General features: G+C 38.4%; 1 protein-coding gene and 1 pseudogene across 6 annotated transcripts in view; one reads left to right on the top strand and one right to left on the bottom strand.

Annotated features, from left to right (window-relative positions):
* The window catches only part of LOC114093114 (melanoma-associated antigen B10-like), a 44214-nt pseudogene extending 36918 nt beyond the window's left edge, over positions 1 to 7296 (top strand).
* The window catches only part of Arhgef9 (Cdc42 guanine nucleotide exchange factor 9), a 542919-nt gene that overhangs the window by 293857 nt on the left and 221787 nt on the right, over positions 1 to 27275 (bottom strand). The window lies entirely within an intron of this gene.

Below are 27275 nucleotides of genomic sequence, written 5' to 3'. Positions count from 1 at the left end.
TGTAACTGATGTGATTCTGCAATCTGTGTATGGGGTGAAGGTGGGAGTTCATAATCCACTTGAATCAAAGTGTGGAATATGATATGTCAAGAAATTTGTAATGTTTTGAACAACCAACAATAAAAAATTAAAAAAAAATAGAAGAAATTTTGGAAAATTCACAAATACATGTAAATTAAAAAAAAAACATACTTCTAAATAATAAATTGGTCAAAGAATAAATCAAAACTTTAGTAAAATTATCTCAAAACAAACAGAAATGGAAATACAACATATCAAAATTTATGAGATGCTGGAAATACAATTCTGAGAGGAAAAGTTACAGTAAAATATCTACATTTAAAAAGAAGAGAGCTGGGTATCATGGTTCACATTTGTAATTTCAGCTACTTGGGGGCTGTGGCAGGAAGATCACAAGTTCAAGGCCAGCCTCAGCAATTTTTTAAGACCCTTGGCAACTTGAAAAGAGCCTGTCTCGAAATTAAAAAAAAATAAATAAATACTTAAAAAGGACTGGGGATGTAGCTCAGTGGTAATGTGCTCCTGGGTTCCATTTCTAGTACCAAAACAGTAAGGAAGAAGAAGGTGGTGGGACTGATCTCAAACAAACAACCTAGCTTTGCACTTCAAAGAACTAGAAAAAGATAACATCAGCAGAAGGAACCAAACAAAAATACAGCAGAAATAAATAAGAGACTAGAATAATAATAGAAAAGATTAAAAAAGAAGTTGGTTTTCTGAAAACATCGACAAAATCAATAGCTCTTTAGCTAGAAAACAAAAAAAGAAAAGAGGATTTAAATAAATAATATTATAAATGAAAGAGGAGACATTGCATCTGAGACAACAGAAATATAGAATACCATAAAAAAGTACTGTGAAAAATTATAAACCAATAAACTGGGTAATTTGAGTAAATGGATAAATTCCTAGGGTCATATCATCTTCAAAGTCTGAATCATAAATAAAGAGAAACCAATAATGAGAAAGACTGAATGAGCAATCAAAAACTCAACAACAACAAAAGCCTAAGACCATATGGTTTCATGTGCAAATTCCACCAAACTTTCAAGTAATTAATGAAATTAATTCCAATCTTTCTGAAACTTTTGCAAAAAAATTCAGGAGGTCAGTATTACTCTCAGAGCATGCCAGATAAGAATAATTTTTAAAGGAAAGGTAAACATTCCTGATGAACACTGATGCAAAGATTCTCAAGAAAATACCAGCAAAACAAATTCCACAACACATTAAGAAGATCATACATGATCAATTGGGATTTATCCTTGTGATGTAAGACAGTTCAACATATGCAAAATAACACAGGTGATGCACTACATTAAGAGAATGAAGGATTAAATCATATTATTTTCTCAACAGTTGGAGAAAAAGCATTTGAAGAATGACAACATCCTTTCATGATAAAAACTGTCAATAGATATGTAAGGAATGTGCCTCAACCTAATAAAGGCCATATAGGACATACCCATAGCTGCCATCATACTCAGTGTTGAAAAGCTTAAAACTTGTCCTTTAATATCAACGTCAAGTCAAGGATGCCCACTTTTACCACTTGCATTCAATTATGCAAGAGAAAGATATAAAAGGCACTCAAATTGGAAAGAAAAATGTTAAATTGTCCTGTTTTCAAATTATATAAACTTGTATAGAAAACCCTAAAGACTCCACCAACAACTGATATTCAGGGAAATTGAAGGATACAAAATCAATATATAAAAACCAGTTGTGTAAGTACTACTGATGAACTACTAAAAAAATAATGGACTAAGAAAATGATCTCATTTACAATATCATGGAAAAATACTTAGAAATAAATTTAACCAAGGAGATCTGAACACTGAAAGCTATAAGAAATCTGTGAAAAAAACTGATTAAAGAACACAAATAATAGAAATATAACCAAAATTCAAGAATAAAAATTTTACTATTGTTAGAATGTCAGTACTACCAAAGTGACCTACAAATTCAATGTATGTACTATCAGAATTCCAATGGCATTTTCTCAATAAATATAAAAAAATACCTTGAAATTGTGAAATCAATTTTCAGAGGAAGAAAAAAGGCTGGAATCATACCACTCCCTTGCCGCAGTCTGGCTGGGCACAATCAGGAGCCACTTGTCAAAAGAAACTAACTTTATTTTTAGAACCAAACACGCCAAACAAACAGCCTCTCAGGAAAAACCCCTCAGAGCCTCAACTGCCACCACCGGCTTTCCACAAGCCTGTCTCTCCCCCAAAAAGCTTCTCTCCACCTCCCACAATCCTCCTGCTCTTGAGGCCGATTGGCTGGGTCACGTGGGCAGAGCCAAAAAGTCCCCCAATGAGCAGCTCCGTGGTCTGAAAGGGCAGGGAAACAGTCCAATGAGCATCACCGCAGAGGAGCCAATCAGCTAGATGTTGCTGGGGCCGAGGAGCCAATCAGCTAGATGTTGCTGGGGCCGCTGTGAGCCAATCATCAGCCGGCAGCTGGATTGCTGGCAGCTGGAAGTTTGCTGGGGCCCCTTCGGCTGTGGCTCTCAACATCTCCCCCTCTCTGTTTAAACAACAAGCATGTGGCTTAGGGACCGTGCCTGTTAGGCAGTCCAATTCAACATATGGTCCTTACCCGTCATCGGATGAACTGACCTCTAGGCGTCAGCCTCCTGTCTTAGGTTGGTACCACTGCAATTGGATCATACCCGTCACTGACTACCGGTCCAGCATACAGCTATACTTGTGGATAGGCCTTTGCACCAGTGGGGGGGTGAGGTTCTCTGCCTCACCTCTGTTGGCCCCCAAATTTTAGACCATCACTAGTAGAGGAGGATGCAAAATGCCATGACATTAAGCCAATTGAGGGCTCCTTTGAAAAATTGTACCACCGGTGACATCATCAGCAAAAATACCCCAACACTACCACAAGTCGCTGCACCAACAGATAGTTCAAAATGCATACAGGTGAGCTCACAATGTGTCCAGGCAAGTTCTGCAAGCAGTTCAGTGATGGCTATTGTAGAAGGTGTAGATTGGTTTTATCTTTGACTTCACCAGCACTGGGATGAAGATAGGAATTCTGGCAATAATGGCTAAAGAAAAAATTATGTAACATTACAGAAGGCACTAAAAGAAAACAATTTTCTTAACAATTTACATTATCTTTAAGAGAATTATTAAATATAATGAAAAGGAAAGGTGAAAGTAAACAAACAGATCTGTTAACCTTCTTTTTTGTTTACATATTAAAACAATCCTCAACAGTTGTTTACCCAATTTAAATTAAACCATATAAATCACGTGAAAAAAAAATATTTGGATCCATTTTATCATGAGCGCTCATCATATATGATATATGGACATTCAAACATATAACACAAAACACAAGTGTGCACACATAACATAATACATACAACACATAACATTATAGTAAAGGCCTTATAACTTTTTACAGGTGAAATCTCCATTGCAATGTTTAAAAACTCTATAGTCAAAAAATAGAACTGATCAGCAAAACATTAACCTAGGTCTGTATGAGCTCAAAAAACAAAATAGAACTTCATGATATGGCAAAGGGCAATAATAAAATAGATATTGAAAAAAGCATCCTGGTTCTGTTGCAGATGTAAGAATAGCCAAACTGGAGTTTTGTGCCACCACCGGCTTTCCACAAGCCTGTCTCTCCCCCCACAAGCTTCTCTCCACCTCCCACAATCCTCCTGCTCTTGAGGCCGATTGGCTGGGTCACGTGGGCAGAGCCAAAAAGTCCCCCAATGAGCAGCTCCGTGGTCTGAAAGGGCAGGGAAACAGTCCAATGAGCATCACCGCAGAGGAGCCAATCAGCTAGATGTTGCTGGGGCCGAGGAGCCAATCAGCTAGATGTTGCTGGGGCCGCTGTGAGCCAATCATCAGCCGGCAGCTGGATTGCTGGCAGCTGGAAGTTTGCTGGGGCCCCTTCGGCTGTGGCTCTCAACACTCCCTAGTTTCAAAATAATGTATAATGCTGCATTAATTATAACTGCCTAGTACTGGCAAAAAAAATATATACCTAATACAATGGAACAGATCATAGAGCCCAGAAATAACACATACATATACGATTAATTAATCATTAACAAGGGCACCAAGAATACACAATGGGGAAAAGAAATTTTCTTCAGTAATCAGTCCAGGGGAAACTGGCTATCAATATACAAAACAATGAAATCACACTTTTCTTATACACCATATACAAAAATGAAGGCTAAATGGATTAAAGGCCTAAATGTAAGATTTGAAATCTCAAAACTTCTAGAAGGAAAACTGTGTCTTCACAATGGTCTTGGAAGTAATGTTTTAGATATGACACCAAAAGTACGAAACAAAATCAAAATTTAAGAAGTAGGACAACTTCAAACTAAAAAGACTCTGAACAACAAAGGAATAATTAACCAAATAAAAAGACAACATATGGGAGGAAAAAATACCCAAAGCATACATCTAGAAAAGGGTTAATATTCAAAACATATAAGGAATTCAGTCACCACAATAACAATAAAAATAACCTAATTTTTTAAAAATTGGCAAAGGACCTGAATAAACATTTTTTCAGAGAACATATACAAATGGTCAACAGATACATATAAAGGTGCTCACCATCACTAACCATCAAAGACATTTTAATCTAAACCACAGTGAATACAGCTCAGTGGTAGAGTACTTGCTTACCACTTGTTCAAGGCCTGTATTCAATAACCAGCACTACAAAAAATGAATTATTATATTTGGTAGGATGACTATTATCAGAAAAGCAAAGAAAAAAAGAGTTGGCAAGGATGTAGAATAAAAGGAACCCCAATACACTGTTAGTGAGAATGTAAATCAGTGCAATCATTATGAAAAACATTATGGAATTACTTTAAAAGTTAAAAATGGAAGTACCATATGGACCAGCAATCTCACTTACAGTTATATATTCAAAGTGGCCAGGCATGGTGGCACATGCCTACAATCCTAGCCACTCAGGAGGCTGAGGTGGGAAGATCGCAAGTTCAAAGCCAGCCTCAGCAACTCAGTGAGGCCCTAAAGCAACTCAGCGAATGACACTCTGTTTCAAAATAAGATATGAAAATGAGGCTGGGGATGTTGCTCAGTGATTAAGTGCCCCTGTGTTCAATCCCTGGCCAAAAACAAACAAACAAACAAACAAATGAAATTGGGTTCTTGAAGAAATAGCTGTAATACTGTGTTCAATGCAACTTCACTCATAATAGCCAAACTATGGAAACAAAATTTTCAGTGATGGATGAATGGATAAAGCAATTGTATATTATATTACTCAACCACAAAAAAGAAAAACCTGCCATTTGCAACAATTTGGATAAATCTGAAGGTCATTATGCTTAGTGAAATTAGGAAGACACAGAAAGACAAATACTGTCGGATCTCACTTAAATATGGAATCTAATAAAGTGGAACATATAGAAACACAGAGTAGACCTGTGGTTGCCAGAGTCTGGGAGATGAAGAAGTGGAGAGAACAAAGGGTATGGACTTTCAGTTATAACAGAAACAACTTCTGGGTTTCTAACATACAACATGGGTGGTAGTACATTTCATTAAGTTGATTGTGGTAGTCATTACACAATATATAAGTCAAATCATTATACTGCACACATTGAATATATTGAGCCTTTATTTGAAAATTAAACTTTTTATAATTTAAAAAAGTAGCTGGAAAACATTTTTTTAATTATTTAAGTCAATGTTTCTTAGTATATTCACAGACATGTGCAACCATCACCACAGAACATGTTCATCATCTCAAAAAGAAACCTCATGCCCTATCTTGGTCGTCTCTTTGCCCATTGCCCAGATCCACATCCCAGCTATAAACAACCATTAATATACTGTCTCTATATTTCCCCTCTTCTGTACATTTAATATGGATGGAATCATACAATATGTGGCCTTTTATGACTAACTGTATTCATTTAGCATGATTTCAATGTTCATCCATGTTGTAGCATGTATATATTTCATGATTTTTTATGGTTGAAAATATTTCATTGTATGTATATAACCACAAAATCTTTATTCATAAATTTATGTACACTTTATTTTTGTCCTCCTTCCCACCTCTCCTCTCCACCCTCCCCTTTCCCCCCTCCCTCATCCTCCCCCTCCCCACTCCTCTCTCTTCCCCTCACCTTCCCCCAACAGAGGCATTACAGAGCCATGTTCCTAACTTGAGCCTTCAGAAACCACTGGCTTGCTGTACAGCAGAGGGCACTGAATCACCTGTATTTTCTCTGACACTCCTGCTTACTCTCTGGCCAGTCATCTTGCCTTGGGGTCAGAAGAGTAAGCTCCTTGCTGGTGAGAAACACTGCCAGGCACAAGAAGAACCCAAGAATGGGAGTGATGTTAAAGCTACTCTCTTTCTTATGTCCTCATTTCAAATATAGCCCACAGAGTTCATCTACTGCAGGAGCAATCAGCAATCAAAAAGAACGTGGGAGAGCCATCTACTGTGCCCGCTACTGCTACAGCTGTTCCATATACAACAGCTAATAGACACACCAACCACAGGTTGAGGGAAGGCCAAATGCCTCACAGGCTATCACTGAGCACTGGCACAAAAGTCTTCTAGATCAGAAAGTTACCGTATTGGTTTATCACCTGGTGTACAAGTATTGGATGAAAGACCCCAGTACAAAGGCAGATATGCTGAAAAATATAATCCAAATGTTCAAGAATCACTAATCTGAGATTCTGAAGCAAGCCTCAAAGCACCTAGAGCTGGCCTTTAGTCTTGACATAAAAGAAGTGGATCTGAACAAGAATAACCATGTCCTCATCAATAAATGGGACTAGACTACAATGCAAAAGTGGCCTGCTGATGAAAGGGCAACTGCACCAATGAGGAGCAAGTCTTGGCAGTTCTAAATATGATGGGGGTGTATGATGGGAAGAGGCACTTCATCTTTGGGGATCCCAGGAAGCTGATAACCAGAGATTTAGTGAAAGAAAAGTTCCTAGATTATTGGCAAGTGGAAAACAGTGATCCCTCATGCTATGAATTCCTGTGGGGCCCAAGATCCGTACTGAAACCAGCAAGATGAAAGTTCTGGAGTTTTTGCTAAGATCCATAATACCATTCCTAATGCCTTCCCAGGCTAGTATGAGGAGGCTTTGAAAGAAAAAAAAAGAGGAAAAAAGAGCCCAAGCCAGACTTACAGTTAGGGTTCATAATCTGCCATGGCCATTTCATGTTCCAAGGTCACATCCAACAGCTTTTCTTGTTCCAAATGAAGGCTAAGAAAAAATTATGTTTTTGAAGAGGAAAGCTAATATTCTCTTTAGTGGAAGGTGGATAAGGCATGGTGACAACACAGTGTACAATGTGTATCCTTGTTCTATATGGTAACTTGGTTATTTGTCTAACTCTTGTTCCATTTAATAGAAGGTTTATGCAATTTCAGCATCCAAGATTATGAATGATATGATTCATACATTTATTGATCCTTATAAGTTGTAAGAGTCTTAATATTTTACAGAAGATATTGAGAGACTTTCCATCTTATTTAGTGATTTCAAACAAGATAACAGAATAGTGAATTATGCATTTCCTTGGAAATATGAAAAGACCCAATAGCAAAATAGACTGAAAAACTAAAGAAAATAAAAGATGATAAATTGCTGTATTGTGTTATCACTACTGGTCTGTTCTGTAAAATTAAGAGATTTGTTTAGCTTGGATTTGTTTAGGTTCTTCAAGAACATAGAAGAAATTTTATCATAATAAATTATTTTGCACAAACAAAAATATATAGACATTTAAGTTGTTTTCACATTTTGGGTATTGCAAATAGTGCTGGTCTAAATATTCATGTGAAAATTTCTGTGTGAACATAAGATTTCATTTCTCTTGGGGATATGGCTAGGGATGGGATTATTGGGTCATATTATAACTCTGTGATTAAATGTTTGAGGATCTTCTAGACTGTTACCCAAGTCAGATGCACATTTTAATTTTACACTGTATAAAGGCTCTAATTTCTCTGCAAGGCAACTCTTGATTCTCACCACTGTACCTGTGGTCTTAATTAATTAACATTTTACTGATGAATGATGTCAAAAATGTTTTTGTGTGCTTGTTGGACATTTTGATATCTTCCTTGGAAAAATATCTACTAAGATTCTTTGCCCATTTTAAAAACTATGTTGTCTTTTTTCTTGAGTTGTAAGTGTTCTTTATATATTCTAGATACAAGTCTCCTATCAGACATGATTTACAAATACTTTGTCTCATTCTGTCTTTTCACTTTATTGACAATGCTCTTTGAAGAAAAGTTTTTACTTTGAGAAAGTACAAATTTATCTATTTTTCCTTTTATTTTTCATGCTTTCAGTGTCATATCTAAGAATCCTTTGCCAAACCCAAGGTCATGAAGGTTTACCCCTATATTTTTTTCTGCTATTGTTTGAGTATGTTCCCCAAAGTTTATGTGTTAGAAACTTAGGCCCCAATGCAACAGTGTTGAGAAGTGGAACCTTGAAGAAGTAGATTATGTCATGAGGTGTCTCTACCCTCATGAATGGATTAATGTCATTACCATGTTTTGTTATTCTGAAAGTGGGTTTATTATAAAATGAATTCAGACCCCTTTTGCTCTCTCATTCTATCTTTCCCTTCCCCCTTCCTCCATGGAAGGTGCTTCCACCACAGGGCATGAAGGAACTTGCCATATTGGATTCCTTCTTGATCTTGGATTTCCCAGAACTATAAGAAATAAATCATTGTACTTTATGAGTTACACAGTTGCAGGTATTTGAGCACAGCACCCCAAAGTGGACTAAGACATCTTTTAAGAGTTTTAGCTTTTACAGGTAAGCTTTGCATTTATTTTTAGTTAATTTTTATAAATGGTGTGAGGCAAAGGTCCAACTTTATTCTTTGGCATATGGCTAACCAGTTGTCCCAGAACTATTTGTTGAAAAGACTATAATTTAGTCCATTGTATTGTCTTGGGCTCCTTTTTGAAAATTACTTGAATTATAGGTGTACTATTTCATTCCTGATCACAGATATCATACAGAGATTTTTGATGCCAGAAATTTTAGATATAAGTATTCAAAAAATTAAATTGCATGTAATTTTCAACACTTTATTATAAAATAGACTTTGATGATTTTCCCAATTGTAGGTTAATAGGTTAAGCTATAATGTTTGGTAGATTGGGCATATGAAATGCATTTTGACTTGAAGTATTTTCAACTTTCAATGTGTTTAATAGGAGGTAACACCATCAGAAGTTGAAGAGTATCTGTAAATTGATCTTGTATCCTGAAACCCTGGTAAACTTACTTATTAACTTTATTATTTCTTTACTGGTATATTTAAGATTTTCAATATTAAATATCATATTATCTATTACTGAAGATAGTTTTATTTCATCCTTTCCAATGTGGATGACTTTTATTTCATACTTTTGCCTAATTTCACCAACTAGAAATATACACTAAAAGTGATGAGAATGCCTTTGTCTTGTTCCTGATTTTAGGAGAAATACATCCAGTATTTCTCCATTTAGCATGATGTTAGCTATGTGTTTTTCAGAGACGCATTATACCAGGTTGAGAAAGCACCCCTCCTGTCATAGTTCGTTGGTTATTATTTATTTTTATGAAAGGGAAGGGCACTGTATTTTCTCAGATGACTTTTCTGCATCTATTGAGATGATCATATGAATTTTTATTACATGAATATGATGTATTAAATTAATTGATTTTATGGTGGTAAACCAACCTTGCATTCCAGGGATTAATTCTATTTGGTCAAGTACATAAATCTTTTTGTATATTCCTGAGTTTGATTTGGTAGTTCTTTGTTGAGGATTTTTACATCTATAGTCACAGGAGAAACTGGTCTTTTTTTAATACATCCTTGTCTGATTTTGTTATAGTAATACTGACCTCATTAAAAGAGCTAGGAAGCATTCCTTCTTAAAATTTTGGGAAGAGTTTATTAAGGTGCATTATTAATTATTTAACTGTTTATAGAATTCAGTATTGAAGCATCTGGATATTGGCTTTTCTTTGTGAGTAGTTTTTATACTATTCATACAATTTCCTTCCTTACTGTAAATTCAGTAAGCTTAGCTAATTCTTCTTGGATCATTTCCAGCAGTTTGTGTCTAAGAATTTGTCTACTTCATCTTAGTTATTTAATTTGTTGGACTGTAATTGTTCATGATATTTTGTAACATTTTCATTTGTTTGTTTCTGCAAAGCCAGTAGTGATGTCCCTTCTTTTATTTCTGATTCTAGGTATTTGAATTTTCTCTTTATAACTTGGTAAATCTAACTAACGATGAGTAAGTTTCATTGATTTTTTTCAAAGAACCAACTTTTGGTTTCACTGATTTTTCTGTCTCACGTGCATTCATCTCAAAACATTTTCTTATTTTCCCTTTGATTTCTTTTTTGTACCATTGTTTATTTAAATGTTTTTAAATTGCACATATCTGTGAATTTCTCATGTGTTTAACAGGCAGCTGATTTTTAATTGATAATGTCCTAAATCACAAATTGCCTTATAAACAACACAGTCAAATTGTTGATACTTTAAAGGAATAGTTTTTAAGATCACATTTTGGTATTCATCTGACCATATAGGGCTCTTCCCTCTCAGCTGTCTTATTATCCACTTCTCATCTGTAAGCTCAAATCTCCAGTATTCTTGAGAGGGCCTTCAGTTTTGAACTTCATGTTTCCTTGCAAAATGATGTTAAGTTTTTCTGTAAAGACATCAGTAGCTCTCTGTTTACAGCCTGCTTCCTTTCTTGGCATAGTCACTGAAATGGGGTTCCATGTGGGGACACTGGCAAGCTTCTGTCTGAATGATGCCTCCACTCTAATATATTTGCAGCAAACTTAAGTTTTCTCCCTTTGACTCTCCTGATGTGCATCCACAGCCTCAACAGCTAGATCAAGGTGACTTGGGCCAAGTCTTCTCAGTATGGGGTGCCTAAGGTACAGCCACTAGTGTACATGTGGGAACTGAGAAACAAAAGGAGCCCACATAACTGTACTCCCCTTATTACTTAGCCTTATCAATAGGTAATGATGAGAAATGCTGCTCATGTGGGGAAGAAAGTCCTCCAACTTGGAGCTGGTAGGAGAGGAAGTCCATGGTTATTGGCTAGAGAAATGTGGAGTAGAGTCTCTGACTCTCTGGGCTTAAAGGGAGAAGTGAAGGAGCAATTTTGGATCACATACCACAGGCACTCATTTGTATTACTCTATTTTCATACTTTTTGTCAAAAAGATGTGTTTTCACTTGCTATTTTCCCTTAGAACTGTTTCCATCCTAGATTTTTTACAACTCAAATTTGTGTTACCTAGTGAAATATCTACACAATCTGCCTTGCCTATTTACTTTGCCTACCACACGCTGTTCTCATTTTTAAGAACAGGACATCTGGTGATTCTTCAAGGTTATCAGTTAAAATCAGCTGGGACCAAGGTGGTTGCCCAAATGCCCCTATGATATCTCAGACATCATTATCATCTAATCTCCATGCTACATAACATGTCCACCAGTGCCATGTCAGCTTGTAATCAACATAGTAGCAAACAGGAAAGACCATACGAGGAAAGAAAAAGGCAATGCCAGTCTTCCTAGAAAACCACCACCCCTTTCCCAAAAATCTGATGAATATTCCTTCCCCTAATTTTTGCTGCCTTATCTCTATAACTCCACAAGCCCCAGTGGGTCAAGAAGTTGATCTTTGAGCTAGACACCCACTTTTTCCATTATATAACCATTGAATAAAACTTACACAGTAGACACTCTACTTCGTTTCCAATATTGGCTTTGGGAATCCAAAGAGTAAAATGACCCTCTTTTGAGAGTCTATACCTCATAAGAGAAGTGAGCATTTTGTTGGTAACACTTTCTGTTTGTTTGGGAGGATGCTAAAGATCGAACCCTGGGCCTCATATATGTTGAGAGCCACAGTGGAAGCGGCCCCAGCAAACTTCCAGCTGATTGGCTCCTCTGCAGTGAGGCTCATTGGGCTGTTTCCCCACCCTTTCAGACCACGGAGCTGATCATTGGGGGACTCTTTTGGCTCCACCCATGCGACCCAGCCAATTGGCCTAAAGAGCGGAGGAGTTCCTGTTGAGAGGCTCACTGGAAGAGCGGGTGGTGGCAGTTGGGCTCTGAGGGAATTCCTGGAGAGCTCGCATTCTAAAAATAAAGTTTGTTCCTGCTTGACAAGTGGCTTGTCAATTGTGCCGGGCCAGACTGCAGCACACATATGCCCAGCAAGCACTCTAGTGTTGAGCTACATACCCAGCCCACACTTTGTTGTTTTGCTCTATTTATTAACTCCTATTCTTTTCCATAATCAATATGGTGTTAAGGGCAGCAGTGTCTGGTATAGATTTCACTAACATATAATCAGCACCTAGCAGGTGATTTTCAAAAATATATATGTGGCAACATTTTGAAGATGTCCAAAAATGGTTGATGTTCTGGAAATATTAACATAGGGGAAAGCATAAGGAAATTGAAAGTAAATATACTTTCATTCATTCATTTAACAAATATGTATTGAGTCCCTACTAGAGGCCAACCACTGGTCAAAGATATGGAGGCATAACAGTAAAGAAAACAAACAAAAACGTTCCTAGCCTTATGGCAATTCTATCACATTTAACACACGAAACTGTCAATATTTGACTATTATGGACCTGCAACAACAGCAATTTCATATGGTTCAACCTAGTAGTAATGGAGAAAACCTCAGATTCATCACTTGGTAGCTATGTGACTCCAGGAAAGTCACTATACTTCTTTGAGCTTCAATTTTACCATGTAGAAAATTAAGATAATGAATTTTTCAGGGATGATAATTCTATAAGATGTACAGTAGGGGGGCTGGGGATGTGGTTCAAGTGGTAGCACGCTCGCCTGGCATGCGTGCGGCCCGGGTTTGATCCTCAGCACCACGTACAAAGATGTTGTGTCCACCGAAAACTAAAAAATAAATATTAAAAATTCTCTCTCTCTCTCTCTCTCTCTCTCTCTCTCTCTCTCTCTCTCTTTAAAAAAAAGATGTATAGTACGGAAGGTGTCTATCACAGTGCTTGGAACACAGTAGGCACTTGATATACATGAGTTTTCTTACTTCTGAACAACCTCTGCTAGAAACATTGGTAGGGTTTATTATTTCTAAAGACAGAAGGGTAGGCAAGACATAGGAAAGGTATGCCACACTTCTCTTACAGCTGGGGTAGCAAAAAATTAACGGGGAAAAGAGAGAGAGCAGGATAGGAGCCAAATTTCTGGGGCATGAAGGAGAAAAAGGCACAGAAATATTCTGTGGAACAAAGAGGAAAGAGACTGGAAGTTTAATTGAGAAAACAAGCTCACTGCCACACATAGCTTCCATTTGAGCCTAATGGAACTTGGGGAATAATTTGAACAAAATTTAGACTGTAGGTTACAAAGATTCACTTATCCAGTTTCACTAGAAATTCTGGGGAATGGGCAACAACAGCACAGAATGAGCATTTGAGGAAAAACAAGAAATAAAAGAAATTTACCATTGACAAATAGCCTTTAACTACACCATGCAGGACAAAATTAAATGCTGAGGAAAATTGAATTTCTTCACAGTGAAGATTATTTAATTATAGATTGGGAGACTAATCTAGAACAGATGCCAGCAAACTACCATGTATGAGCCAAATTCAATTTATAACTTTCTTTTGAAAGGCCACAAACAAAGAATGAGTTGTAATTTTTTTTAGTTTAGGTGGACACAATATCTTTATTTTATTTTTATTTAGTACTGAGGATCAAACCCAGTGCCTCATGCATGCTAGGCAAGCGCTCTACCACTGAGCTACAACCCCAGCCTGAGTTCTAATCTTTAATAGATTGTAAAATAAAAGAATTTGTGATAATGTGATGAAAACTGGAAGTGACCTACAAACCCTAAAATATTTATATGCTGCCCTTTTATAGAAAAAGTGTGCCAACCCCTGTTTCACAACCCCTGTTTCACATCCTTAGTTACCTCATATAAAATTTGGATAGTAGGAGAATTTGAAAGTCACAGAGGAGGGATGGGAGAATATAGGAAGGTGTTGAACAGGAAATTACTGTTTGGTATACTATATTTTGAGGCTATGTTTTGGACCAGGCTGTCTTTGGGAGGGTTAGAAGGACTGGGGTTAGAAGTGCAGAAGGACATTGTGGTAAAGGGAACAAAGAGGAAGCAGAAGGAATAGATGCAAACAGTTCACACTAGCCCCATTCCATGGGCAAAGTCTCAATGAGGATAAGCAAAAGGAAGGGAAACAAAAAGATGTCAGACTTTTGCCATTCAGCCCATGGTGTTGCTCTTAGAAGAGATGCTGAGAGGAAACAGATGTTCAGCCTAGAGAATAAGGCATAAAAACTACCCATTCATTTGTGTACATATTAATTAGCTGGACTGAAGTCAGTGAAACAAAAAGGGACTTGGCCTCTTTCTCAGGGTGTGTGTGTGTGTGTGTGTGTGTGTGTGTGTGTGTCTGGGGGGGGACGGCGGGGGGGGGGGGTCTTGGCATGCTGAGCAAGTATTTTAGAGTCACGCTTGTTCTGAAAAGGCCAATTTTGGGTCACTTCAGAAGGCATCCATCATCATCTCTCCTTTCCAGATTTGGAATTTTTCTTTAATATCTCCAGCAAGAAACCCTCTATTCTCTATTCCCTCATGTTGGAGAGCTCACTGATTCAAACAGCCCTCTATGGCCAACCTAGGCTAAGATCTTTTTGTTTGTAAATTGATATCTGTTTTCCTATCTTCTGATGCTTACATTATTCTTAGTAATAACACATAGTTGGTCAATTCTTTCACCCATAAGATGAATGTGTGATAAGTTTAAGAAAAGGAGTTAGATTTGGGATCAGGAAACCTGGTCTGCAATCCTGGCTCTTGAGCAATAACCTATCCTGCTGAACCTTATTTACCTCATCTGGAAATAATTTTAAATAATGACTTTCCTATGCACCACCAAGCTTAATTTGTGCAGATGAAGTAACTATAATCAGAACAACACATAATGATTTTGACAGAAATAATTCACAAATTATTAAGAAGTCCATAATTATGAACTATTTGACCATTGCTAATTCTGCACATGTAGACAAATATGGGTTTTGTAGACTCTTAGGCTGGTTGCCATGGCCATAGATAGATGTCCCCCTTCTTTTTTTACAGGGGGCTAAGTAAATTCAGGAAATTGGACACACAGAGGTCATAGGGTAGGGGTAGGAGGGAGAGAGGAATTCATTTTATAGAGAACCAAGGGAAAAAGTAAATCCTACCATATAATTATCACCACTATAGCACTCTGCTCATGCTCTGCCTGAGCTCTTTTAGAAACAAGAGACTAGTGTCTCTTAAAAGGTTACTTTTAGCCAGTAGTGGTGGGGCATACCTGTAATCCCAGCGGCTCAGGAGGCTGAGACGGGAGGATCATGAGTTCAAAGCCAGCCTCAGCAAAAGTGAGGTGCTAAGCAACTCAGTGAGACCCTGTCTCTAAATAAAATACAAAATAGAGCTGGGGATGTGGCTCAGTGGTTGAGAGCCCCTGAGTTAAATCTCTGATATTAAAAAAGGTTACATTTGTGGCTACATCTAATCATTTCACAAATTATTCATTCTGTTGAATGGTCATTGGCCTCCCTATAACGTTGTAATCCTTTGACCTTGGTTCTGTTCTTGGAATAATTTCAACGATCCAATGGACATTTCTGTAGGGGTCTGTACAAGGGAGAATAAGCAGATACCCCAGTTCCTGAAAAAGTGCATTTTTTAACTGTTTGCACTAAGACAAGCACATGAAACAATGATTATAATACAAAAAGACAAGAATAAGAACTCCCCATCCATGAGTTATTAAGCAGTGTAACAGGCAATTGGAAGAGACTACATAATATTTCTCTCCACCAAGCTTTAAAACCAAGAGATTTGTCTGGGAGAAGTTAAGAGAAGGCCTGCATGGAAGCAGAGGAATAGGTGAAATCACCTGAGAGAAATCTTCCTACCCAGCATTGCATTGTCACAAATATCTAAGCCAAAGGGGAGACCTGGCCTAATCTTGCTTCTCCTGGTCTCAAGGAGAATGATATTTGGGAAGTCAGACTTGCTCCTTTTCATGACAACTCCCAGAACAGGACTCATTTTATAGGCTTACACTTATCCCTGAGGCCTGGGTAAAGCTCACCAGTGCCCTCTATTACAATATACTCTAACTTCCACTTTCTCTCCATCATTAGTCAGACCTTACCATCCAAAAAGACTAGTTCAAGTTCTCTTTCCTCCAGCAAATCCTTTCTGTGTCATCTACTCCCTAGGGTCTTCCCGCTCCTCCACAGTACCAGCTGGAAACACATTACCAAATGCCCAGACCTCTTGATTCGTCCTATACTTAAACTCAAGGGTCCAGAAGGCAGCCACAAAGGCAATCTAGTTCCATGCCTTACCACAGAGGCTTTAAAATTTGATTTATTGTAAATCATAAGTAATACATTTTATAAGCCAACCTATTAGGCTGAATCATATGAAATTTCTATTTTAGTAGTCCAAAACCAATTGAATGCTAGTGATTTCATTTTAGATCAACCTAATTGAAAACCCAAATACAAGCTTCAGGAACCAGTACTTCCTCTTACCACACATGAGTTTGTCTATTTTATTCAGTTATTTTCAGTGTTTTGAAATGTTATTCACAGCCCACTAAAATGATTTCATGAGCCATTAATGGATTGTAACCTGGAGTTTGAAAACCACTGCATTAACCCCTAACTGTGTTCCTTCTGTGATGATAATATAGATGCCATCTGCATTTTTCTGGCCTCCCAGAATCTGAACTCAATTCCCATATTTAGACAATATTCCTCTTGATAAGAATTGATATAAGGTAGAGCCCAACTACCACCAGAAAATTTGAAAATACCAAATTATTCTACCTTGCTCTTGGATAGGCAGAATTAATATTATCAAAATGACCATACTACCAAAAGCACTATACAGATTTAATACAATTCCAATCAATATCCCAATGGCATTCCTCATAGAAATAGAAAAAGCAATCATGAAATTCATCTGGAAAAATAAGAGACCCAGAATAGCTAAAGCAATCCTTAGCAGGAAGAGTGAAGCAGGTGGCATCACTATATCAGACCTTAAACTATACTATAGAGCAATAGTAACAAAAACAGCATGGTATTGGCACCAAAACAGACTCGTAGACCAATGGTACAGAATAGAGGACACAGAAATTAACCCAAAAAATTATAATTATCTTATATTAGACAAAGGAGCCAAAAACATGCACTAGAGAAAAGATAGCATCATCAAAAAATGGTGCTGGGAAAACTAGAAATCCATATGCAACAAAATGAAATTAAACCCCTATCTCTCACGATGCACAAAAATTAAGGACCTAGGAATTAAACCAGATCAAGGACCTAGGAATTAAACCAGAGACTCTGCATCTAATAGAAGAAAAAGTAGGCCCTAGTCTTCATCATGTGGGATTAGGCCCCAACTTCCTTAATAAGACTCTTATAGCTCAAGAATTAAAACAAAGAATCAATAAATGGGATGGAATCAAACTAAAAAAAAATTCTCAGCAAAAGAAACAATCTGTGAGGTGAACAGAGAGCCTACATCCTGGGAACAAATCTTTACCCCTCACACATCAGATAGAGCACTAATATCTAGAGTATATAAAGAACTCAAAAAGCTAAGCACTGAAAAAACAAATAACCCAATCAACAAATGAACCAAGGTCCTGAACAGACACTTCTCAGAAAAGGATATACAATCAATCAACAAATATATGAAAAAATGCTCATCATCTCTAGCAATCAGAGAACTGCAAATCAAAACTATTCTAAGATATCATCTCACTCCAGTCAGAATGGCAGCTATTATGTAGTGTTGGCGAAGATGTGAGGAAAAAGGTACACTCATACACTGCTGGTAAGAACTGCAAATTGGTGCAGCCAATATGGAAAGCAGTATGGAGATTCTGTGGAAATCTGGGAATGGAACCACCATTTGACCCAGCTATCCCTCTCCTTGGTCTATACCCAAAGGACTTAAAAACAGCACACTACAGGGACACAGCCACATCAATGCTTATAGCAGCACAATTCACAATAGTTAAACTGTGGAGCCAACCTAGATGCCCTTCAGTGGATGAATGAATAAAAAAAATGTGGCATATATACACAACAGAATTTACTCAGCCATAAAAGAGAATAAAATCATGGCATTTGCAGGTAAATGAATGGCATTGGAAAAGATAATACTAACTGAAGTTAGCCAATCCTAAAAAAAACAAATGCCGAATATTTTCTCTGATATAAGGAGGCTGACTCATAGTGGGGTAGGGAGGGGGAACATGGGACGGAGAAATAAATTCTAGATAGGGAAGAGGGGAGGGAGGGAAAGGGAGGAGGCAGGGGATTAGCAAGGATGGTGGAATGTGATGGACATCATTATCCAAAGTACATGTATGAAGACACGAATTGAGTGTCAACCTACTTTATATACAAACAGAGATATGAAAAATTGTACTGTATATGTGTAATAAGAATTGTAATGCAAAAAAAAACCAAGTACATGTATAAGGATATGAATGTTGTGAACATACTTTATACAAAGACTTGAAAAATTGTGCTTTATATGTTTAATAAGAATTGTAATACATTCTGCTGTCTTGTATTTAAAAAAATAAAATCAATTAAAAAAGAAAATTCCAAATTCTTGATTTTTCATCCTCCCTTTGTAGTCAAGACTGTGTAGGCTTAGTCAACCAGATGCACCTATCGACTCTTGCGCTCTGGAGATAAGCAAGTAGTAATCATGAGTAGCAATGGTGGTATAGAACTAAGGGTGAGCTCCTAAGTCAAAATGGCAGTTAGTAGAATAACAATGTCCAATGCCAACAATGTTGCTTGTACACTATAACATATAGTGCCTTGGGGTAACAGTTATAATAATATCCTCAACATACAAGTCCTATAGTGTGAAATTAGGACAATATTTTTAGCTATGTAGCCCTAATCCACATTGTACAGCCTTCCCTTGAATTCTGTGAGCCCCTCCAATATCATTTGATGTATTCTTGAATGCCTAAATCAGAGTTGGCCTCTGATGCTTGCAGCTCAGAATATTGCCTGCTAAGCTGAGCTCTCTCTTGAGCCACACCCTCATGGTAGAAGGCCAGGAGGTCAGGAGTGAGATTTATTTCTTATTAATCCACCACCCCCAGCAAAGGGACTGAACACATGCTGGGAGATCCATGATATTAATGTTGTTTTCTTGTTACCTACTTCCTTACCCCCAGATCTAAGCTTCATTAGCACTATGACCAAGTATTACAAGTATTCGATAAAAATGACTGTCACTGTCCCTCATAATTTTGATGTCCTGGGTGTACCACTATGGCACTATGGGTTAGTTTGTTAACCTGCTAATGTAAATACAGAAGTCCATATGTTAGGTAGACTCCGAAGGTAGGACTTCAGTTTGTAGAGGCCATTTGGAGTCAGCTTTAATAATGTGCAACCTTCAGAGCTGTTCCCCAACCCATTCAGCCCTTCTTTACCTCATTCTATTGGCAGAGGCAGGGAGAACCAGACAACCTTGCTTTTTATTTTTTTACTTGTTGATGGACCTTTTTTATTTATTAATTTGTATGTGGTGCTGAGAATCAAACCTAGTGCCTCACACATGCTAGACAAGCACTCTACCACTGAGCTACAACCTCAGCCCCAGACAGCCCTTCTTAACAGCCTGAGCTTACATTGTGGTTGCCATAGATATTTAGTTGCTCAATGTAGCAACATGCCTCTGGGCTCAGGCAGGAATCCATGGGTTAGCCAAGAATTTGGTAAACTTGGGACTGTGCCAGACCTTATATGTGAGTCTACTGTCAGTACCCTATAGACAAGATACTGCTGCCACACTTCCTTTTGCCATACTCTAGCAGTTAGCAAGGATGCATCTTTGTGGGAGTTGAGAGTATCATAATCCTGTCCCTCCCAACCCTGCCCCCCATCCATCATGATTGAAAAAAAATTCCTTTGCCACCATAGAATGCAGGCTGTAACTTTCTGACCCTCTTCCCAGCTCCTGATCATTGGCTTAAAGCCATCTGCTTTGTTTTAGTTTTTTCTGTCACCATAAAAAAATACCAGAAATAATCAATTCATAAAGAGAAAACATTTATTTTGGTTCACAATTTTGAAGGTTCTAATCCATAATTGGTTGGCCCTCTTGCTTTGGGCCTGTGTGGTTAAGCACATCATGGTAGCAGCATATGATAGAGCAAATCCACTCATCTCATGACCAGAAGAAAAAGAGAGGGCTGGGGATGTGGCTCAAGCGGTAGCGTGCTCGCCTGGCATGCGTGCGGCCCGGGTTCGATGCTCAGTACCACATACAAACAAAGATGTTGTGTCCGCCGAAAACTATAAAATAAATACTAAAAAATTCTCTCTCTCTCTCTCTCTCTCTCTCTCTCTCTCTCTCTCTCTTAAAAAAAAAAAAAAGAAAAGAGAAAGAAGTGGGCTGGAGGTCCCACTGTCCTCTTTGAAGGCATGCCCTACATGACTTAAAGACTTCCCACTAGGCCCTACCTCTAAAAGGTTCCACCCAATAGTGCCAATAGTGCCACTCTGGGGCACAAGCCTTTAAAACATGGCCCATAGGGGGACATTCAAGATGCAATAGGGCACCCCTGAACCCATGCAGCACAAGAAAATTGAGGTTAAGTGTTCTCCTGCCACATTTGACAGTTCACCAATCCAAAATCTGCCCTGGAATGACTTTTTCTGGCATTACTAAATAGTCTGCTGAAGTCTGGGGTGCTTAACAGATTCATAACATTCTTGCTTTTAATGTTCACAGCAATCCTCTGATGTCCATATTATTTGTCATTTCTAACATATGAGGAAACTAAGTCATAGCCTAATCAAGAAATGTCTCATGTTGTACCTGAACACATAATGAGCTCCTCTTACTGCATGTAAACTGAATCTGACTGTCCTGTCTGGAAGTCAGTAGGAAAGGTTATTTGTCAGATGGCAGAAGGAGTATAGTGTTAGACGACCTTCATTTCAACCTGCTACTACCTGCAAAGCAAGGTCTCAAACCTGCCTCATCATTCTCAGCACATTATATATTTTCACTGGATTATGATCCTTGGCTTACATAAGGTTCTTGAAAGCAAGTAACATCTTTTATATCATGTTTATATTCTGTACCCAACACAGCATAGAATCTGCATTATATATATAATTGTTGATTTAACTGCTTGTTGATTTAAAGTCAAGAATAAAATACACTTGCAGTTACTATATGCCAGGAATGGCTCTGAGTGCTTTTTATTTATTAACTAATTTAATGGTGACTACAAAACTGTAAGATATATACTATTATCTGCATTTTGTAGATGAGGAAACTAAGGCAAAGAGACGGAAATTAATGTTGTTGATAAGTTTTGGATCAGGGATTCAAACTGAAACAGTGTGGCCTCAGAGCATTCCTCTATGCTACCACTCAGTATATAATGAATATATTCATGCTTATTCTCTACAAGTACATTTTACTGACTCACCAAGAAGCACCAATTTCAACAACAAAGAAGACTTGAAGTCAGCAATTAGAATAGAAATCACTTAGCTAATACAAGAATATGGCCTAAACAGGGCAGATGTGGCCCTGAGACCACTGGAGCTCCCATCTGTCTGGCTTTCTTTTCCTTCTCTGCTCAGGCATCCCAGCTGAGGCCTTCTCCTTCTATTGTTCCTGTTCATAAGCTATATAAAGCCTGGCCCCACCTCAGCCTAGATTTCCTCTGTTCCCTGGCCAAATTCCCAGACAGAGGAAAACAACCCAATACCCCCTGGCTCACATCCTCCAACACAGCAGGAGCACTGCCTTGCCAAAGGCATGAGTAACAGGAGATTCAGATCTGCGGATGTGTCCAGCCCAGCAGAGAGCACAAGCCCTATCCCAAAACCCATGAGAGTAGAAGAAACTATTTCAAGGCTTCAGCCTCCCAGGAGGGTGCAAAGGAAGCATCTTCTCCTTGCTGGGACAATCATGATTTGTAAACTCTGTCCCAGCTAAACAACACAGCTTCTCTCCACAGTGTGATATAGAGGAAAGCCCAGGGAAATAGAAGCAGAAAGATAATTATGATAATGATAACAGCTTCATTTATTCAGTCTTTACTCTATGACATAAACTTTGCTGAATACTACCAATCATTGTCTCACCAGAACTTATCAACAATCCTATGATGCATGTGCTACTAGGCACTTATTTTGTAAATGAAATACTGGGAAGTTTAGTGACCTGCTTAAAGCCACAAAGTTCCTGAGTAAAAGAGTCAAGTCTGTTATCAGAGACTAGCTGAAGCTTTCAATGACTACTTTCTGCTACCTTTCTAATGGTTTCTCAGAGCATTTCCTGTCCTGCCATATAACCATTCAAAGATAACAGGTAGGATTAATGTGGGCGTTACCTTATATGACCATAATGCATCAGGTGTTGGCCTAGCTCCTCTTGCTGTATTTCATGAGCTAACTCCCTCAAGTTACAAACAATGACAGTGAGGACCAGAAAAAGAAATCAATTTACTTGAAGTCTTTAGTAGCAAGGCCACTCCCAGCCCAGCATGCCTGTCCTTACACTTCCCTACTTCAGTGATTCCTACAGAATCAAAGGATCAGATTGTCCTCAGATATTGAGGCCTCAATGCTCCATCCCTTTTGCTTAAACTGCAAGTCAATTTTAATGTTTTAACATTTATTCTTCAGAGCAGGGCAGCACTTTTCTCTAAACCCAGCAACTCAGGTGGCTGAGGCAGTAGGATCAAAAGTTCAAGGTCAGTCTTGCCAACCTAGCTAGACCCAGTCTCAAAATAAAATATAAAAAGTGGTAGAAATGTAGCTCAGTGTTAAAATACTCCTGAGTTCAATCCTCAGTACTGAAAAGAAAAAGAATCAAACATTTTATCTTTTCTTATTCATGATCTCTCTCTCTCTCTCTCTCTCTCTCTCTCTCTCTCTCTCTCTCTCTCACACACACACACACACACACACACACACACACACACGACATGTAGTGGTGGTACAATGATGTTCTAAAATTGTCCATCCTTTTATGTGTCAGAAAACCTAGAGCTTGGAATCCTCAGACCAAATGTTTGAAACTGTTTAGAATTTCCTCGATTTTTCTCAAGTCAGAGAGGTTCAAAGTCTGTAGCAAAATAACAATACATAGATAAACTCATAGGTTCCCAGACTCTCTAGAGGAGTTCTCTACTGTCAGAAACTACCATACATGTAAAATACTATAAAAAAAAATAGCCTCTTGATTGAGGCTTCAAGCTGCCTGCTTAAAAAAAACAAACAAACAACAAAAAAAAAAACACAATGGCTCATTACATTCAGCATGACCTCTTACTTTTCTACCATTAGGTTTTTTTTTTCTACCTCTTACATTGGACTGCTTTCAAAATGTCAGTGCTTCTGAAGCCAGAATTAGACAGGCAGTCAGTATAGATAGGTAAATCAAGTCAGGTCAAATCAAGGAGACTAATTTGAGTGAGTCCGGGAAGATGGAGACTAACCACTGAGAGACTGAAAAAAATAATTCCTTCAGAGCCCTTCCTCCACCCTTATCAAGAACCTCCCCCTGCTCCAACTTGTTGCTAGGGTAACCCTACAGGGAATTGCCCCTCCCTACAGGGACCTATAAACTTGTTAATTAATGTGTACTGGGCAGCTACCTCCTGCCCTTCCCCCTTCAGCCCACCTGTTTCTCACCTTTTGGCCATCCAACAGAGCATTTCCTGGGCCTAGTCACTTACACAAAAAGGAGAAAAATAAAGGGAGGAGAACAAAGGAAGCCTAGGGTAAATAAAAAGGCAAAATACCCTCGCTTCTTGGGATACCAGGATACCAGCTATTTTCCCCTTCTCCTTCCCAGGAGAAGTCTATGTTACCCCTTTTTAAATAAACCCTGCTTTATATGTTTGCCTCAGTGTGCTTCTCTAATGTTATACTTCAACGTGTGAGGGAGCAGAACTAGTCACTGGTTACCAGCAGTGTCACTTCTAGAGACAGAAGGGGAAAGCTCAGGTCCCTGAAACCTTAGTGTGTGCCCCTGATAGGCTAGGAATGAAGCACAAACATTCTCGGGTTAAGAGAGCACAGAAAAGTGAAGCAGTCATGACAAAGACTAACTTCACTGGTTCTTGGACTTTCATTCCCCCACTTTTCAATCACCAACAGTACTACCTAATGCTTACATCGTCCCTGTGGCATTTCCATAAAGAAATGGCCTCATTGGCTTACATCCCTCTGGTGAAGGATAGTTCATTATCCTTATAGAACCTCATTTTATCATTAGAAGTTTTTTTTTTTTTTTTTTTTGTCATTTTAAACCTTTCATCATGTAGCTTCACATACATTATAAAATATTCAATAAATATTAAATTATGCCCAATTTCCTTTGTATATATGGGTGAATCACATATACCCTGTCTGCTCCCTCTTTTCCCATCAGCTCACTCAAAGCCAAAGACCACATCCTCCTGAGTTTTCTTTTCTGAATCTATACAGTTCCAGTTCCTTCAAGCCATCTCTAACCTTCTCACAAGCCCACACTCCTTTTAGGACTCCTTTTACATATGCAGCCCAAATATGTTTCTTAGCTTTCAACCCCCCCACCTTTTCCTTTGGAGGACACTCACTGAGTAATTTGCACATACATATCTACAGGCTCAAGAAATTGGAAGACAGGGAAACATCTGGTGTGAGCAAACCAAAATGTTAAGTACTGATAGGAACACTAAGGCCCAGAGAAGAGAAAAAAAAATTACTCATCTTTTTTTTTTTCTATTTGATCAGTATCTTTCTTCAAAAAAAAAATGTCTCTCAAAGTGTGATTTGGACTGCCTGAGTCAGAACCTTCAGAAGTAATCTGAGAGTTAGAACCAAAGTATCTACATGGTTAACAAGCACCCTGAGTGATTATGAAGCACACTAGAGTTTGAGAGCTACAGCCTAAGGATGAGCTAGCATTTCACCAATGTTGTCTTGCATTCTGTGAACATTTGTTGCTAATTAGGAGCTGAGGCTCCCTCTACAAGCCTCATTAATCAAGACCTTGGGCAGCCTGATGAACCTCCCTGGCCTGAGCCCAGACAGCTCTGATGCACCAGATAATTTTGAAGGAGTTCCATATTTTTTACTTAAAAAGAAAAGAATTCTAGGGGACATTATCTAAATATCCAGATCTTTTTTGAGAAGCCATTCAGCCATTCTTTCAAACATACAACCAGACCTGAGAGCTACTATTATTTCTCTGTATTACCAGTCAGAACACATCTATTTAAATCAGAGATCTTCCTTTCTTGAAATCAAATTCAAAATGAAGCACAAAAGCTTAAGTATCAACCTCAATGCTCCTGTCTTGCCTCTTCACAGCTTCTCAGGCCCTGTTGTTCTGCCCACTTCTCCATCTTCTTCCTTTCCTTAATAGGCTTAATTCCATACTTCAACCCCTCTTACAGTTCTTCTGTTGCTCAGCCTTTTAGCTGCCTCACAATATTTTGATGCAAAAAAAAAAAAAAAAAACCCACAGACAAAGGCTCCCCTTGTTGTTGGAGCTGCTTCCATTTAGCTCAAGATTGTACCTGTCACCATGCTGGGTTATATGCACTATATGCTTGTTATCTTGTGCATTTATAAAGCTAAAACCATCAGATCACATTGTCATAGGGGGACTGGGAGAAAGAAAAGTGGGAGGGGGAACTCTCCCCTCTATGAATCATCCCAGAAAGTTCCAAAGGTTGGGAAATCCTATGAACTTGAACATGTCACAGGGAAAGAAAAGTGAGCAGGTCCTGTTGCAGGCAATATCCAAAGTTGTTGCTTAAATCTCTCAACAATCTGGTCTTTTAGGAATTCAATAAGTGTCCATTTCTTTGTCTTTAAATCTATTCTGAACTAGAACTAGGGGACAAGGACCTTAAGTCATTTGGAAAATATGCGAAGAAAAGTAGAGGTCCTTGGTGTCTGTCCTTGCTCATGATGAGCCACTGCTCTGTATCAGGAGATAAGATGGTGTTGGCGCCATATTTCTCCCTAGGAGGGAGAAAGCACAGTGATTGAAGAGCATTGATTGTCCATCTGGGGCAAGTAGGGGGTTAGTTAGTTTGTGAGAAGGTAACAGAGGCTTAGGGAAACCCTTTTTTAGCAGTACTTATCACAAGTGTAGGATCAGAAGCCTGTATTTATTTTCTCCCTAGGGGTTATTATGCTGATAATTCCTCAAGTGGGAAAAATTTACCAACACTATATGAAAAAAGGTGCACTTTTGAAAGACTGATTGTATTATTGGACATTCTCTGTAATTTCTTCTTTGGCAAAATTTATTTGCCTTTGCATAATCTTAACCATGAATGTCAACTGAAAACCCCATGGTCAAGTTTGAAAAATGTTTAAGGGGAAGCAGTAGTTATGACATTGGGACACAGAGTATTCCAAGAATTCAGTAAGGCTGGGAGGAAGCAAAATGACACCAAAACATACTACCTGCCCACTAGAGTATCTGCTTCTCTAGAAGTTTCTAGCATATATAATAACACGTGTGTGTTGTAATATGTTCCAATTGTAACCAAAAGCTCGATCTCTGTCTCCAATACCAATCAATGCCAAATTTAATAATGAGGACACGGTTTTGAGAAAAAGGAAAAAAGAAGTTTTATTGCTTTGCTAGCAAAGGAGAAACACAAAAGTCTCAAAGGTTGTGACTCTCTCAATCAGGAGGAAGAGGGGGGTGTTAAAGGAATTTTTCAAGGGTTACATTCCAGTCTGGGGTCCCAGGGCACCCTGATAAAGTGTTAGGATTCACTTGTTAATTTGGGAGATATTCACTTCCCAGATCCTCAGCAGGCATCTCCTTCCTGTAAAGGGTGTGTTCAAGGGCAGTTAACTAGGGGAAGTGTCAGGGACTAGAAGGAAATTCTCCTTCAAAGATTAGCCTGACAGCCCCCTGGGAGACATCCTGCCTGGGAGGCATCCTGCAGCTACTTATCTCACCTGAGACATCCTGCGGCCACCTATCTTCCTGAAACCTATCTTCCTGAAACATCCTGCGGTTATCTCACCTTGTGCAGACATCCAGCAACTGCTGATAAGAG

The sequence above is a fragment of the Marmota flaviventris genome, chromosome X (assembly GCF_047511675.1).
Source record: "Marmota flaviventris isolate mMarFla1 chromosome X, mMarFla1.hap1, whole genome shotgun sequence".
NCBI classification, from domain to species: Eukaryota; Metazoa; Chordata; class Mammalia; order Rodentia; family Sciuridae; genus Marmota; species Marmota flaviventris.
Note: the sequence above shows the minus strand (reverse complement) of the source record. Positions and strands in the feature narration are given on the sequence as shown.